The sequence below is a fragment of the Rhipicephalus microplus genome, chromosome X (assembly GCF_043290135.1).
Source record: "Rhipicephalus microplus isolate Deutch F79 chromosome X, USDA_Rmic, whole genome shotgun sequence".
In the NCBI taxonomy this organism is placed as follows: domain Eukaryota; kingdom Metazoa; phylum Arthropoda; class Arachnida; order Ixodida; family Ixodidae; genus Rhipicephalus; species Rhipicephalus microplus.
In genome coordinates this window covers 80386759-80402343 of record NC_134710.1, presented here as the reverse complement: position 1 = coordinate 80402343, position 15585 = coordinate 80386759, and the positions used below count along the sequence as shown (strand labels likewise).

General features: G+C 42.8%; 1 non-coding gene across 1 annotated transcript; it reads left to right on the top strand.

The window, feature by feature from the left end:
* The first annotated feature begins 13449 nt into the window (after positions 1-13449).
* Positions 13450-13521, top strand: TRNAK-CUU (transfer RNA lysine (anticodon CUU)). Its single transcript has one exon. It is a non-coding gene; the product is annotated as a tRNA-Lys (tRNA).
* The last annotated feature ends 2064 nt before the right edge of the window (positions 13522-15585 follow it).

Genomic DNA, 15585 nt, shown 5'->3' with positions numbered 1-15585 from the left:
GAACAACTTTATTTAAAAAGCCCCTGCCAAATCACCGGCCCGGCCTCAGGCCAACCGGACATTATGTGTGGTGAGAAATAGCGGCATAGCCTTTCCACTGATGTGCTGTCCAGGCGTGCTAGATTGCCCACAGTTGGTCGTGCAGATCTAAGCTAGTCAGTGCAGTTAGCCATCGCTCCTCGAGAAGGTCCTGTCCTATATTGTCATCTCAGTATATTACCGTGATCGCACGATTGAAGTACAGTAGAATGAAGAGCTTATTCTGAGATTAATACACATGAAGAGCGGAAATGTAAATACGATTATTTTAGTATAAAATTTTATATTTCTGAGCAAACAATATAAACATTATAAATGCAAATAGGATATTGCATTATTGTTAATGTGTGAAGCACCTAGGACATCAGCACCTAGGACATCAGCACAGCACCTAGGACATCAGGCCTGCCTCATCATTCAGTACAAGATTTCAAAGGACTCCAACCCAGTGTTCACAAACAAAATAACAGTGTTTATGAGCATCGATCTTAAGAAGAAAAAAAAAAGCAGACCCACCTGCCACTCTCTGAACTAGAGCCCAGTGTTGCAGCTTTCGCATGCTCTGTGTCATTGGTCTGATCAGGAGTTTGTATGTGCAAAATTAAAACACATCAAACACATAGGAATGCATTAATGAGATAAAAGATGCTGCTTCTGCGTAGTCTTAGCTCGCACAATTCTTATCGCATGACAGGGACCCAGATCGTCTGCTTGCTTACTGTTTTGATTTCAAAAAGCATAAAAAAGTACATCGCTATTTATTTGATCCATATTTACTCCTGTCTACGCGCTACATGCAGGGTCATTAAGGTCATTAAGGGTAACAAACTAGATTCCCAGAGAAGGGAAGCGGGTTAGGGGGAGACCGAAGGTTAGGTGGGCAGGTGAGATTAAGAAGTTTGTGGGTATAAATTCGCAGCAGCAAGCACAGGACCGGGTTAACTGGCGGAACATGGGAGAGGCCTTTGTCCTGCAGTGGACGTAGTCAGGATCATGATGATGATGATGATTTACTCCTGCCTAGTTATCACACTAACTTGAAATCATGCGGCGAAACAAACGAGGAGGTTCTGAAGGATAACGTTATCATCGGGTGAGTTCCACGATCACCACTTACCTGCATGAGCCAGGAGAGTAAGTAGTCGCAATGTTTAAAAAAATAATGCTCACGGACGAATACATCTCTACTTTTTAATACATTTTACTCATCAAGGGGACGCCGCAGTCCAGATACGCAGCTATATATTTTCCGCAAAGTACTCAGGGTGATGGATATAGTTTGTGAGTCTGAACTGTTGGCCTGCGCAAACTGCAGTGCATCGGGCTTCCGCAAATGCCGAGTCCTCCATGCACGCGCCAAAATTCGCTGACGCGTCATGAGAAACAGACGACGACAATCGTCGAGTTCCCCCGCAGGGCGGCAACTACAAATACCAATCTTAAAGGCTTTGCATCTCAGCTTCTCACAAATTACTTCAAAGGGTGTCGACAAGTGGTGACACAGTATACTATGGTGTGCTCCAGCGCTGCTAGCCGTCATCACAAAAAAAGCCATGCTTTCGGCGACAGACCCATTCTAGTACACCATGGAGGGAAGGTGTTTTTTTTTTTTTTTTTTAGGGGCGAAGCTTTTTATGGCGGCACCCGTTCGTCCCTCGTAGCCGTTGTAGTAGTGTGTAACAAGTCCGGGAGTGCGCTCCTCGCCCCTCTAGTCCGGCTGTGAACAAGTATAACATTTTGACCTCCAAGGTGGTGCCGGTGAGATATTTCTTCTGTGCGTTGTTGAACAATAAAAGATAGGGCTCAATGTACATGCCAATGGCTGCTAAGGGGGAATGAGAGACAGGAGAATTCGGCTTTTAGTTAACGCGCACGCTGCGATTTTTTTATTGTTCAACAACGTACAGAAGACAAGAAAGGGTTGCTACGTTATACTCGCTGGGCGTAACCTCCTTGGTTTTAGAAAGGTTTAGCGAGTGTTGGGCCGCAGTGCCATGAATACGGTATATACCATGAACTCGAGGTGGTTAAAGGTGGGAAGTAGACACGAAGCGCAAGCCGTAAGAAAGTGTGCGTGTGCCTCCTCTTGTTCAGTCCTTGGAATGTCTGCTGGATGGCGATGCTTCTATATGAGGAATATATGATGAAAAGATGCGAGATGGTGGTACTTGGAGTGTTGACTAGATGGACGAATGGACACACAGACAGATGCATGGACGGACGTACGGATGGCTGCACGGACGGATGAACGCATGGACGGACGCAGGAGCGGATGCATGGACGAAAGCAGGGACGGACGCACGGGCGGCCACACAGACGCACGCATGGATGGACGGAAGCAAGAACGAATGGACGGACGGACGCTTCGCCCCACTATCTTATCTATCATTCACTCCGTGGATATGCTGCCATTTTTTTTTTCCTTCCTCCATGCAGTACACCATACTGCAGCCTGCAGTCGACAACGTGCGCCAAATACAAACCACGCAAACAGTGAGCCATGAAACAAGCCACAAACAAACGGTTGCACTATATAGTGACAGCTAGCGACGCCAGCAGCAACAAGCATACCTGGATTTACAAGCAAATGGTTCAGTATCACACTCAAGACTGTGGGAGAGACTGGAGGGCATTAAGATCGACGAAGACTTCATAAAATTAGTAAGCGCACTTTATGTGGAGTGTACGGCAGTGTATGAACTTGGAGAATATGAATCTAGAACAGTGAAACAAAATACTGGACTCAAGCAAGGGCGTGCCCACTGTCGCCAACACTAATCAAGATTTGCATTGATAGCCTGCTGGAGAAAATAGAGAAGGACTAAGACTGCGCCTTTCCACCATTACAACTGAGCGCAAAGAAGTCTATGCCAAAATTTTATGCCTAGCATTCGCTGACGACACCGTGCTACTCGCCGAATCCCCAGCAGACATGGAGCACCTCCTCGACATCCGCTCTCAGGTGGCCCGCGAAGACTCCCTCACATTAAATACTGGCAAAACATACTGGGTGGGTATAAATACTGATAATGACAAAGACGTAACTTTCTCCACTCAAGTGAACGCAAACTAAAAAACAGCAACATGCGCATATTCAGCTTTTCTGGGCACATAACAGTCAGCGCCCATAGTGGTCCCGGCTCAAAACTAGCGCGTTTTCAATGGAACAAGTGCGTTTTCCTCGAATAATTGATAATTCATTATTAAGGTGAATGTTGAAAAACGAAGACAACAGAGCGCGTCTGGGACCCTAAACGGACAAGAAGGCTGCAGCGATCATGTTGGGGTAAGCTTCAATTTTGTTGCCAGAGCAGTTAAAGATCGTTCAATGGGAGTGTATGGAAACGTCGAAAAAAAGTGGCCTGTTTTTTTGGACAAAAACGTTCACTGCAGTAAAACTAAACAGGTTCTCTTAATGGTCAGTGCACCATATGTAATCCTGACCCTCAGGTTTCGATTGAAGTTATTCTCAACGTGCCGCTTTCGTCATTACATTGTTCCTAACGCGTTTTGTCCAACGCCGTCCTTTAAGTGCTTGTGGTATATTGATAAACTGTTGCTTCTCGCTAACGGCTCAGTGGCAACCTTGGCCGAGTGCAGTACTCGCTCAGTTGAGGGGCGCAGCATCAGCGCGCTGTCATAATTCAAGGCCGCGCGTCGGGCGCTTTTTTTTTTTTTTTTCAGTTCCACATCATCCTACAAGATGTCACCACTGAAACAAAACAAACAAGTTTCTCTTTCAGTTTCGATTTCACGCTGTGATCTTGAGGAGTCTTTTCTTCCTTTCATTTTTATTACTTTTTAGTGCAGTTTTAAGTACTGCACGCGTATCACAGTCTTAACTTGTACATTTGTAATTCTTACTTTATTCTTTTAAACACCTTAAGGAAAACAATGCTCGATCAAGTTAGGGGAACAAAGTTCTTTCGTTTTTTCGTATGCGTATTGTGGTGTAAACTTGCTTCCCGTTTTCATGAGTTCGTTATGCTCTTCTCAGGTCCCAAAATTCACCGATGTAAAGAACACGAACTAAGAGTATAGGAGCAAGGCATAGTATATGGTGAAATTATACGTTTTGCCGTTGCTTTTTGAATGCGAAGCATTTCTGTGTAGTATCTATCTATCTATCTATCTATCTATCTATCTATCTATCTATCTATCTATCTATCTATCTATCTATCTATCTATCTATCTATCTATCTATCTATCTATCTATCTATCTATCTATCTATCTATCTATCTATCTATCTATCTATCTATCTATCGAAATGACGAAAAGTCTCTCCTGTTTATGAATCAATGTGTAGGGCTTCTTCGAAGAGGCTAAAAAATAGCATTCCAGTACACATATAATATCGTGTTTTATCTCAACTGTGTGTTATTGCGATATCAACTATATGGACCCTATAGTTAGGTTCCGGCCATCATGTTCCGTAAAAATTCCCCATCAACGTCATTCCCTTGTGTACCGTATTATCGACACGCGGGTAAAAGCACGTTAACGGTGGGGGAGAACACGGCTGACCAAACACATCGGCCGATCTCCATCGATCAGAGGGCGCATGCGATAAGATTAACCCGCGGGTGAAGCATGTCATCAAATGCTGCTGAAGCAAAGCGTAAACACCGTGTTTGCTTTGAAGGCGCATGGAAAGACGCGGAGGTAAAGGTGGGGAAGGGAGAGAAGCATTCGAGCAGCGACTGTGAACGTTGACTATAAGGACGCGGTGGCAAATACTATATACATAGACATCAGCGGATGGCTTGTATACGCTTCTACGTTCTTCACTCTCAACGAGAAGCGACTGTGTGGATTCCCCTTTTCTACCGCGAGCGGCTGTGTTCTAGTGCAGCAGCGTTTTGTAGAGTTACACAACACTGGATGTAAAAATTTAGCCTTACTTAATTTGTCGCTACCGCACTCATTACATCAACTTTGTGATGAAACTGGGACATTTTTTTCACAGGTTTTTTATTTCTAATGTGCTTCGTGAACAGAAAACGACCAGCATGCCTTCTCTCTTGACCATCATAAAGCTCTGTGTGCTGCATCGGATATGTATGTGGGATAAGACGTATGCAGATCAAATCTTTCAGAAAGTTCTAGAGACTACTGCAATCACAAGAATCAACAACAACCGTCATCGATAGAACATATTTTACGATCAAGATTAAGTTTTTTTTTTTTTTTTGTTACTCGAAAGAACAAGGGCACTGTGCTCACGCACTTTTATCACGTTTTAAAAGTTCGTGGACTTGTATGATTCTTTCTGCACTTTTGTAGGTTTCATTTGCTCCATTCCTGTTTTTCTTGGTAAAAAGCGCATATACATATATCTATGCTCGAAATTATAGCCAGCTACACTACGCGTTCCGCATTGAAATGGCCGATACCTCAGCCTGTCACCACTGTGACAACGAAGAAAGCACTCCACATATCTTTTGTGATGGCTGACAATATAGTCGATATCAACTATCTCTTTGAAACGTGCTCAACAAATCAGCTAATAAATGTCTGTCGAAGAGGGAAAAAAATACAATATTACAACTCATCCCCAGGATTTTTATACATAACATGTCGCGCCATCTCTCGGCGGCAGCCGATCGCTCCTTCGTAACTGAACGGGAAGTGCACGAAAAAAAAATTATAGCTCACGAACCAGACACGATATTAAAAACGACTCCCGGTTTATGATACTACGAAACCACTAGCCTTTCTTCCCAGACAATCGGAATATTTTTCCACGCAGCCAAGGGAGCGGCCACAATTTAGACCCACTTCGGCCTCTTTAAACATCGATTGCAAAGCTTAGAGAAGAGATTTCGAAAACGACTCCCGGTTTTACATTGGCTAATAAACAATCTTTCGATTAATACACTACGCTATTCTGTAGCTAAAGATATGCAGCTTGCTCAGCCGTTCTTGTCGAACTTGTACACCCTTTTCAATAACTTAAAGCTGGCTTTTCTGCAAGACGTTTTGCATAACGGAGAAGCCAGTTGACCATCAGTAAATAGCGTGCTGCGTTTTTCTGCTTACGCTAGGACGAGAAAAAAAAAAACATACATGTGCTACTAGGACCTCATTTTTACTTAAAGGATGGCAGCTGCCGCCGTTAGTTGGGCAAATTTGCAGTGCAGGAAAGCTAATTTGCTGATTACGAAAAGGGCCTATTTGTTGTTTCCATGGCCCACATCTGCATCGGGGTGTTTCAAACTGCTCGCGGCTCTGACAATCTATTTTCAATGCATGTACTTTTTCTCGCGTTTACTTTCTCACGCATCACCCTTATAGAAAATCACGAGGTTCGAACTGTGGTTAATGCACCATATAGAGGTCTAAGGATTGCTGCAGTGAAAATAGAATGGGTCGTGAGTAATATCAGTCGGAAACGCCGTTAATGCGAAGCATTTCTTAATGAACTCCGGCGACGTTGAGCGTATCTGCCGATCTATTTAGCCGTGAACGACTTTGTGCTTTCTGGATCAGATCGTTCATGAGGTTTGTATCAAAATTGGTGTGGCATAACATGAGTGTATGCCGATCATAATAACAGGTCATATTGAAATCATGACTTGCTTGTCATGAACTTCGTTGTTTATATGCCATGGTCATCGTGCTCTAGCGGCCGTTTCGTTTACTTGATGTATACCAAAATCGGTATGATGAGACATTTGTGCGTGACTAACATAAATGACAGGTATTAATGTGGTCCTACTGCGGTGGTCTAGTGGCTAAGGTACTCGGCTGCTGACCCGCAGGTCGCGGGATCGAATCCCGGCTGGGGCGGCTGCATTTCCGATGGAGGCGGAAATGTTGTAGGTCCGTATGCTCAGATTTGGGTGCGCGTTAAAGAACCCCAGGTGGTCGAAACTTCCGGAGCCCTCCAGTACGGCGTCTCTCATAATTATATGGTGGTTTTGGGACGTTAAACCCCACATATCAATCAATCAGGTATTAATGTGAAAATCGTGACGGGCACGTCCTGTAACATGACATATACATGCCATTTGCATGGTGCGTCCGTGGCCGTTTGGTTAGCTTGACATGTTTCAAGTTTGTAATTGGGCGACGTGACTGTATAACGATTATTACGGGTGTTAACATGACAGTCATGACATCCATGGCATGTACAACATGATTTACCTGTCCTGCGCATGTTGCGCTCATGACCATGTCACTAGCTTGTACAATAAAATTGACAATGCAGGATATGGCGGTAAGGCAAACTAAATAACATGTGTAGACATGTAGATTATGACATGTAGATTATGACATGCGTTTTATGTAAAACATGACTTACTCCTTACACGTTGCTTCATATTACACCAGTGGGATATGCGTCAGCAAATAAAAAAAATCTACATACGGTACTCGTTACTTAAACGAAAATGAAAGGAGTTACCACCCTGCGTTACCTACAAAAAAAGGCAGTGAATTACCGTTACACTTACCACAAAAAGTAATGAACTGTTACCTCTGCCGTTACTCCGCAATCATAATTTTTAAAATGGGTGTTTGCTGCAAGATCTCAAATAAGAATTTTTAAAATTTCAAATTTATGTTTCGCATAAAACTTCTTAACTGAACTATAGAATTATACCCGAAATGCTCATTTAGTGAGAATTGTTTGCGCAACTGCACCAATTAAAGCTTAGCAAAGTTATGTTTTGGGTTGCCTGTACAGTTCTTCGAGTGATGGTTTCTGACTTGAAGTCATTTTTCTCAAATTAACCTTGTGCAAAATATCAGATACAATCAGCTATTCGAAACGGAAGTATTGTGGAACTCTAAAAAAATTTACTGTAATTGGTCTTTTCCGGTGAATAACAGCACATCCGCTGGGGATCGCTTCGATATTGCCCACAAGGCGCCAGTACGGGCTATCAGGGAGGCCTGGATTGGCGCCTTCCATTATTTACTTTTTTTTTTTTGAAGTTGGTGTTTGTACTAGTGAAATATATGCACAGCTTTTGTGTGAGTCAAAAATACTTTAATGGCGTACTCACGAAAAAGATATTTGATTGATATGTGGGGTTTGACGTCCCAAAACCACCATATGATTATGAGAGACGCCGTAGTGGAGGGCTCCGGAAATTTCGACCTCCTGGGGTTCTTTAACGTGCACCCAAATCTGAGCACATGGGCCTACAACATTTCCGCCTCCATCGGAAATGCAGCCGCCGCAGCCTGGATTCGATCCCGTGACCTGCGGGTCAGACGAAAAAAATATTTGCGTAAACATTTTTTGTTCATTTCAAGCTGTAAAGAGACCGCGAAAACTTGCTAGCATTCATATGACGGTGTTAGAGCCTGTGCTCAAGAGTCCATTAACAACGTAGCTGTCGTCGGAGAGACAAAAAAAAAGGAAAATTTGTTTTGAAAAAAAAGTTTATATGTCTTATCTAATTTGTATGAACTAGAACGAATCCTGAAATATTGCATATTTGGACATTTCTCAAAAATTAATTTCTGCGCGTCACGAATTTCAAACAATTATTTTCTCTTTGTTGGGCATACATTTCATGCACAAAATGTCCTCTTTCTTACGGTCATATTTGCGTTTTACATCGTGTCTGTGCATAATATAATGAACATCGGTGGCTAATCTTTTCCAGAACATATTTTAAATCAATTCTAAACATACGCTCCTGTACGCTAAACGCACCACATCAATTTGACGTTTGAGACGTTTGTCACGCTCCTTGCATAAGTGGCTGTTAAAACGGAAAACGAGCGTGACCCACTGAGGTTCGTCGACGGCGCTTAAATATTTGTCACTCCGGGGTCGCTGTACCTCTCGCCCTTGACTTTCAGTCGTAACTGAAAGTGAAGAGTCAGTTTTCTTTTGTAAATATAATATAATTATAACTTGCATTGACATCATTGTTGTCACCATTTTCAGGTACCAGCGGGTTGAGATGCCGCGTGAACTACTGTTTGACCGCGCGGAGCAAGAAAAGGGGACATCAGTTTAGTGCCGGTGCACTTTCTAGTTCTTTGTGTACCCCCATGGCGTGGATGGCCAGAGCAAGAAAGCGGGCAAAGTGCAAAAGAATAAACGACTCATTGTTGTCCCTTGCACTGGCGCTCTCAAATGCGATAAAGAGTCATGGTGGCCGCCATCATCTGGCATACAGCGCAGAGAACCTGTCTGTGACGTCATGTGCAAGTTATACACTCGCAAGGCACGCCACATGCAGAGTGTCGAAGCACTTGCCTGACACGCGACAGTCCTGGTCGCAGATTTACGAAGGCGTTCGTGCGAAAAACGGCTAATAAATATAGCTTGTGGCGTGTCGGTACCTAGAATCTCGCGTTTCGTTGGCAAGAATTCGCCCGCGGTTGTTGGCATAGTTGCCGCTCCTTACGCGCGAATGGCTTGTAGATTTGTAGCCTGTTTGACAACGTGAAAAACCTGGCACTTGTGCAGTGTAATTTATTTCATAAGTGTGGGATGGATCTCTCAAACTAGGAAAACTAAAGGCAAAACAATTTGAAAGCAATCTTAGGAAGTCCTTAACGCTGTTGGCTTAAAAAAAGAGAGATGCATCTGTCTACACTCGATGCATTTCGAAAATTCGGGAGCTACCCCAAACTGAAAAATACGGACAGCCTTCATCGCACCATCTTCAACTTGTATGTTGCAAAAAATTTAGTTTCTTGCGTAAACAATGATGCAAACGGTGACGAAAGCAGGATGGTGTCCTTACACTAAATAGTCTCTTGTTCACAAGTGCAATGTTTACAATAAATGTTTGCTCAAAACTAGACAGATGTTTGAAAGAATACAAATAAAACTGCATAAACTTTGCAAATGAGTGATCAACAGTTTCTCTGCATGCTCTAGATAGCGTGTGTGTGTGTGTGTGCGTGTGTGGGTAAATAAAGAATGAACATAATTTACTTTATTAATTTCGTCACTTTGTTGATCCATCAAATTCTGCTCTTATAGATCGACCACACGTTCGATAGCGCACAATCTTTGACTTTTTTTTCATGAGCGAAATGGCTCCCAGGTGAATCTGTAAATGCTTTGAAGCACAATACATTACTTAAACCAGCGCCTTTTTTACCCAAAAGGCAGAATAAAGCCGTTAAGGATGTAAAACTCGCCACGAACGCTTTATCTTTTAGTGGGAGACGATGGTGGCAATGAATTCACAGCCTCCCGTACCAATGTCACTTAGCAGAATATTCTTCTGGGTGGCACTGGCCTGGCCCAGTTTGCGAACGCCGGTTTCGCTCAAGGGCGCCGGTTTATCGGATTCTCCACTATCGCTGCTTTAGGCGCCACGGTGGCTCCACGGTATTATACAATGGACTGCGCCTGCTCCACGCCACTCAAAGTTAACTACGGTGATGACTGAAAATGAATAAATAAGTATATTCTCGACCCTACAAGTGTTTCTCTCTCTCTCTTTCTCTCTCTATTCTTCAAAAAAAAAAAGGCAGATCCCAGGTACAGTGAAAATCGATGATATTCGAAACAAGAATGAAAAAGGCTCATATGTCACTTTAAAATCAGCACAGCGTTACGATGCGGCCATAAACTATCCCGTGCATGACATCCATGTCGTGATTATACTGGTTGCGCATGGCATTTATGTTCGTCGTCCATTCACGTCGCGTAACACCAAAGCTGGTTTATGTTAAGCTAGCGAAACGGCTGAGAACGCACTATGAGCGTAGCATGTAGTCATGTTTTACGTGACATGCATGTCATGATTATCATGTTTGGACATGCCATTTACATTTGTCACCAATTCACATCACGTAATACCACATTTCGTATATGCGAAGATATAGCGAAATGGCCGCGAGAGCGCTATGAGCGTAGCATGTACTCTTGTTTTACATGACACTCATACCATGATTATCATGTTCGGACGTGTCATTTACATTTGTCGTCCGTTCGCGTCACGTATAATACCAAACTTGGTATACGTTAAGGTAGCGAAACAGCCGCAAGCCCATTATGAGCGTGGTACGTAGTCATGTTCTTACATTACGCATGTCATGATTATCGTGTTTGCACTAGTCATATACCTTCGTCATCCATTCACGTCACGTAATACCAGATTTGATATATGTTTGGGTGGATGGATGGATGGATGGATAGATAGATAGATAGATAGATAGATAGATAGATAGATAGATAGATAGATAGATAGATAGATAGATAGATAGATAGATAGATAGATAGATAGATAGATAGATAGATATGACAAAAGTCTTCGTAGTTGGAAAAGAAATGCTGCGCACTGCAAAAAACATTGCACTCCTTTTAAATTCCAAAGCGGGTCCGGCGAAAGCCTGTCATCATTCGAATTAATATGGCATGTTGGTTTGTTTTCTATTTTTATTTTTTCCACACGAATAATTCGATAACGCCTTCATAGCCTTTGTTATTGGGAGAATCTACATTCCTGGAGGGCGCTTCTCTAAACCGTTTGCTGTGGCATCGCTTGTCGGCGCGCCTGCATGCGCTTCCCCTGTGACAGCAGCGGTAGTTGGTTTCCGCTTATCCGCAAATATTGGTTGACGGAAAATATGAACACCACGCATAATACTAATTAAAGGTTAGTCGTTGCATTTCATAATGTTTCGTTTGGGTATAAGCAGAATAGTCACAATACCACATTAAGTTTCCAGGATGTTCAAGTAATCTCGAATCGAGCCAGCGACAGAATTGTGGATCTGCATCATGGGATAAACAAACGAACACTCCATGCTCCGCGAAGTAGAAACAATTGGATTTTGTCATTTGGCACGGGACGGCTTCAAGCTCTCCCATAGACGAGTACCAAGTACTCAAAATCGTTAACCTCTATTGTCAAAACACACCCTTCTTTGCGCACGCTTAAGGGAAGGCTCATAAGAGACATCTAACTGCTCTCCCATAGTGAGTACGAAGTATTCAAAACCGTTTATTGCTATTCTAAATACACGATACGATGCCCAGAACACCTGCGGCATTGTTGCAGTGAAACTGGCAAAAAACTTGCAACATGCGGTTTCCGTGAAGCGCTGATGTTTAACACAACATCCCGTTGTCGTACATCGAAAAAAAAAAAAACACGCTGCTTATTCTACCATTTAGTGTACATTAAACGCGCTGTTTGCGGCTTGCGCGCCACATTATTAGAAGATCCGGTGAATTACGCTATTTCTCATTGAAAGCTGTCGCTTACCCGTGAAAATAAAACCGGGCTCAGCGTACACCATTTGCCTGAAGTTGGCGCTCACCTAACTTAGTTTTCACTGTAGAGTATCAGAAAATAGTTTGTGCTTTTGCCGTGTCAAGCCCAACGTTGTAAAATTATGTCAATGTCCCTTCGTATTGTCGTCCTCTTTTTCAAGATTCAAATAAGGGCGCGGCATTTCACTTGGTAAATTCCTTTCAGAACGACTAAAATTCGCAGAAATACGTTACGTTCAGCGTTTAGTAATTTTTGCGCTTTCTTCGTGTGCTGAACCAACGAGATTACATGTGGTACGGCGAAAAGACGGTAGAATCACATTTCATTACGTCTCTGACCGGTCATAGCGGTGTAATGCTTATGGGGCTCGACTGCTGATGCGAAGGTCGTGGGACCGAATTTCGGCAGTGGCGGCGCGTGTTTCGATAGAGGTGCTCGCGGCTCTAGATAGTGCTTTGGTAAAGACGATAACGGATGACAGCAGTGAGCGGATAGGTATGCCCACGGGCTTGCCCCGCCGAGGTAGTCTTGTGGCTAAGGTACTCGGCTGCTGACCCGCAGGTCGCGGGATCGAATCCTGGCTGTGGCCGCTGCATTTTCAATGGAGGCGGAAATGCTGTAGGCCCATGTGCTCAGATTTGGGTGATCTGAGAACCTGGTGATCAAATTTTCCGGAACCCTGCACTATGGCGTCTCTCATAATCATATGGTGATTTTGGGACGTTAAACTTCACGAATCAATTATTAAATCAATCAGGTATGTCCACATGAGCCATGGGCTTGGCCCAAGGTGTCGTGCATGCACAAGGCCACGAAAGCCCTACTGAGCTACCTGAAGGCGAACATACTTTACCTCACGAGCGCATATATATATATATATATATATATATATATATATATATATATATATATATATATATATATATATATATATATATATATATATATATATATATATATATATATATATATATATATATAATATATATATATATATATTTACAGTACCTTACAGAGCCCTCGAGGAGCATTGTGTAAGGGGGGCGGTACAGATAATATGTTAGAAAAATACACATACGTAATATATATATATATATATATATATATATATATATATATATATATTTCCCACGTCTAAATACACTCCCGCTCCCACGTTTAAAGTGATTGACATAGATACCCAATAAAGTGGCTGGGGGGATAGCGGTCGTGGTAGCTCAGTGGTAGAGCATCGAACGCTTTATTCGAAGGTCGCAGGTTCGGATCCTGCCCACGGCAAGTTATCTTTGCACCCACTTTTCTTTCTTCTCATTTACATTAAAATTGGCCTAATAACTTCCCCTATACCTTCCTCGGCATTTTTGTCTGTTAGATCTCATTATTATTGTGTAAAACACGAAAAAATGAGCCCTTAAGTATACACGTGTTCCCATATATATATATATATATATATATATATATATATATATATATATATATATATATATATATATATATAAACTACCATTGCGAGCCTTGTGTTTTCTCACTGACTGTTCATTTCTTCTTTATTTCTTGTCATTTTTATGTATTACTCCCCATTTCCCCTACTCCACATGTACGATGTGTACGATAGCCAACTGAGCTTGGCTTCTTTTTTCTCGTTTATTTTGTCGCGTACGTTGTGTATGATTCTTTAAGCGTTGTGAGGGCTTTAATGATTTGATGATTGATTTGTGAGGTTTAACGTCCCAAAACCACCATATGATTATGAGAGACGCCGTAGTGGAGGGCTCCGGAAATTTCGACCACCTGGGGATTTATGAGAGCTTTAAAAACTTAATAAATTCACAAAAAGTATGTGCTTGTTACGCTGTATTTATGCGTCCGAGCAGCACGTCGTGGCTGTCAGGGTAACGTGATATAGAAGGTAATATACTGGCTGAGCAGCTTGCCTCGTCTGCTCATGCAGACGCTACCAACCTATCCGTGGCAGTCTCGGTCATGGACTTAAAGCCCCTCCTAAGGAGGACATTCAGAGCTTGCTGGCAGCACTTGTATAGGATAAAGAACTTCAAATAACTTACGTGGTGTCTAGCCGCATTTGGCAAGCACTCCAAATTATGACAGGTAGATTGCCACTATCCCTCAAGAGAAAGGTATATAACAGCTGTATCTGGCCGGTACTTAGCTACGGAGCAGAAACCTGGAGACTTACAAAGAGGGTTCAGCTTAAGTTGAGGACGACGCAGCGAGCAATCGAAAGAAAAATGGTAGGTGTAACCTTAAGAGACAAGAAGAGAGCAGAGTGGATTAGGGAGCAAACGGGGGTTAAGGATATCATAGCTGAAATCAAGAAGAAGAAATGGACATGGGCTGGGCATGTAGCGCGTAGACAGGATAACCGCTGGTCATTAAGGGGAACAAACTGGATTCCCAGCGAAGGAAAGCGGGTTAGGGGGAGACAGAAGGTTAGGTGGGCAGATGAGATTAAGAAGTTTGCGGGTATAAATTGGCGGCAGCAAGCACAGTACCGGGTTAACTGGCGGAACATGGGAGAGGCCTTTGTCCTGCAGTGGACGTAGTCAGGCTGATGATGATTATGATGATGATGATGATGATGATGATGATGATGTCTAGCCGCGCCGTGCTAATTGGCTGTAATATCAAGGTCACGCTGTACAGAAGTCATACTCTGCACACATAGGATACGTCACACATGCAGTATGCACACAGAGCTTGTTCGGCGGTGATCCACTCATCTGTCAAAAGTGCATGTGGTGAGCCGCTTAGCGTGTCTCATATCATTGATCCGATGCACTAAACTTGATGCTATAAGAGAAAAAAAAATGGCAGATCCCACATACAGTGGGAATCGATGATATACGAAGCACGAATGAGTAAGGTTGATATGACACTTTAAAATAGCACAAAGTTACGACGTAAATTATAGCGTACATGACTTCCATGTCATGATAGTCATGTTTGGGCGCGTCATTTACCTTCGTCGTCTGCTCATGTCACGCGATACCAAATTTGATATATGTGGAGTTACCGAAACGGCCGCGAACGCGTTCTGAGCGTAGCATGTAGTCATGTTTTACATGACACGCATGTCATGATTATCATGTTTGGATGTGTCATTTACCTTCTTCGTCCATTCACGTCATGTAATACCAAATTTGGTATATCTGAAGCTATCAAAATTGCCTTGAACGCATCATGAGAGTGGCAAGTAGTCATGTTCTTATATGACACACTTCTTAAATATAACTATAATGTTTCCAGCAGCCATATGCCTTCGTCATCTATTGACGTTCCGTAATACCAAATTGAGTATATGTGAAGCTAGCGAAACGACCG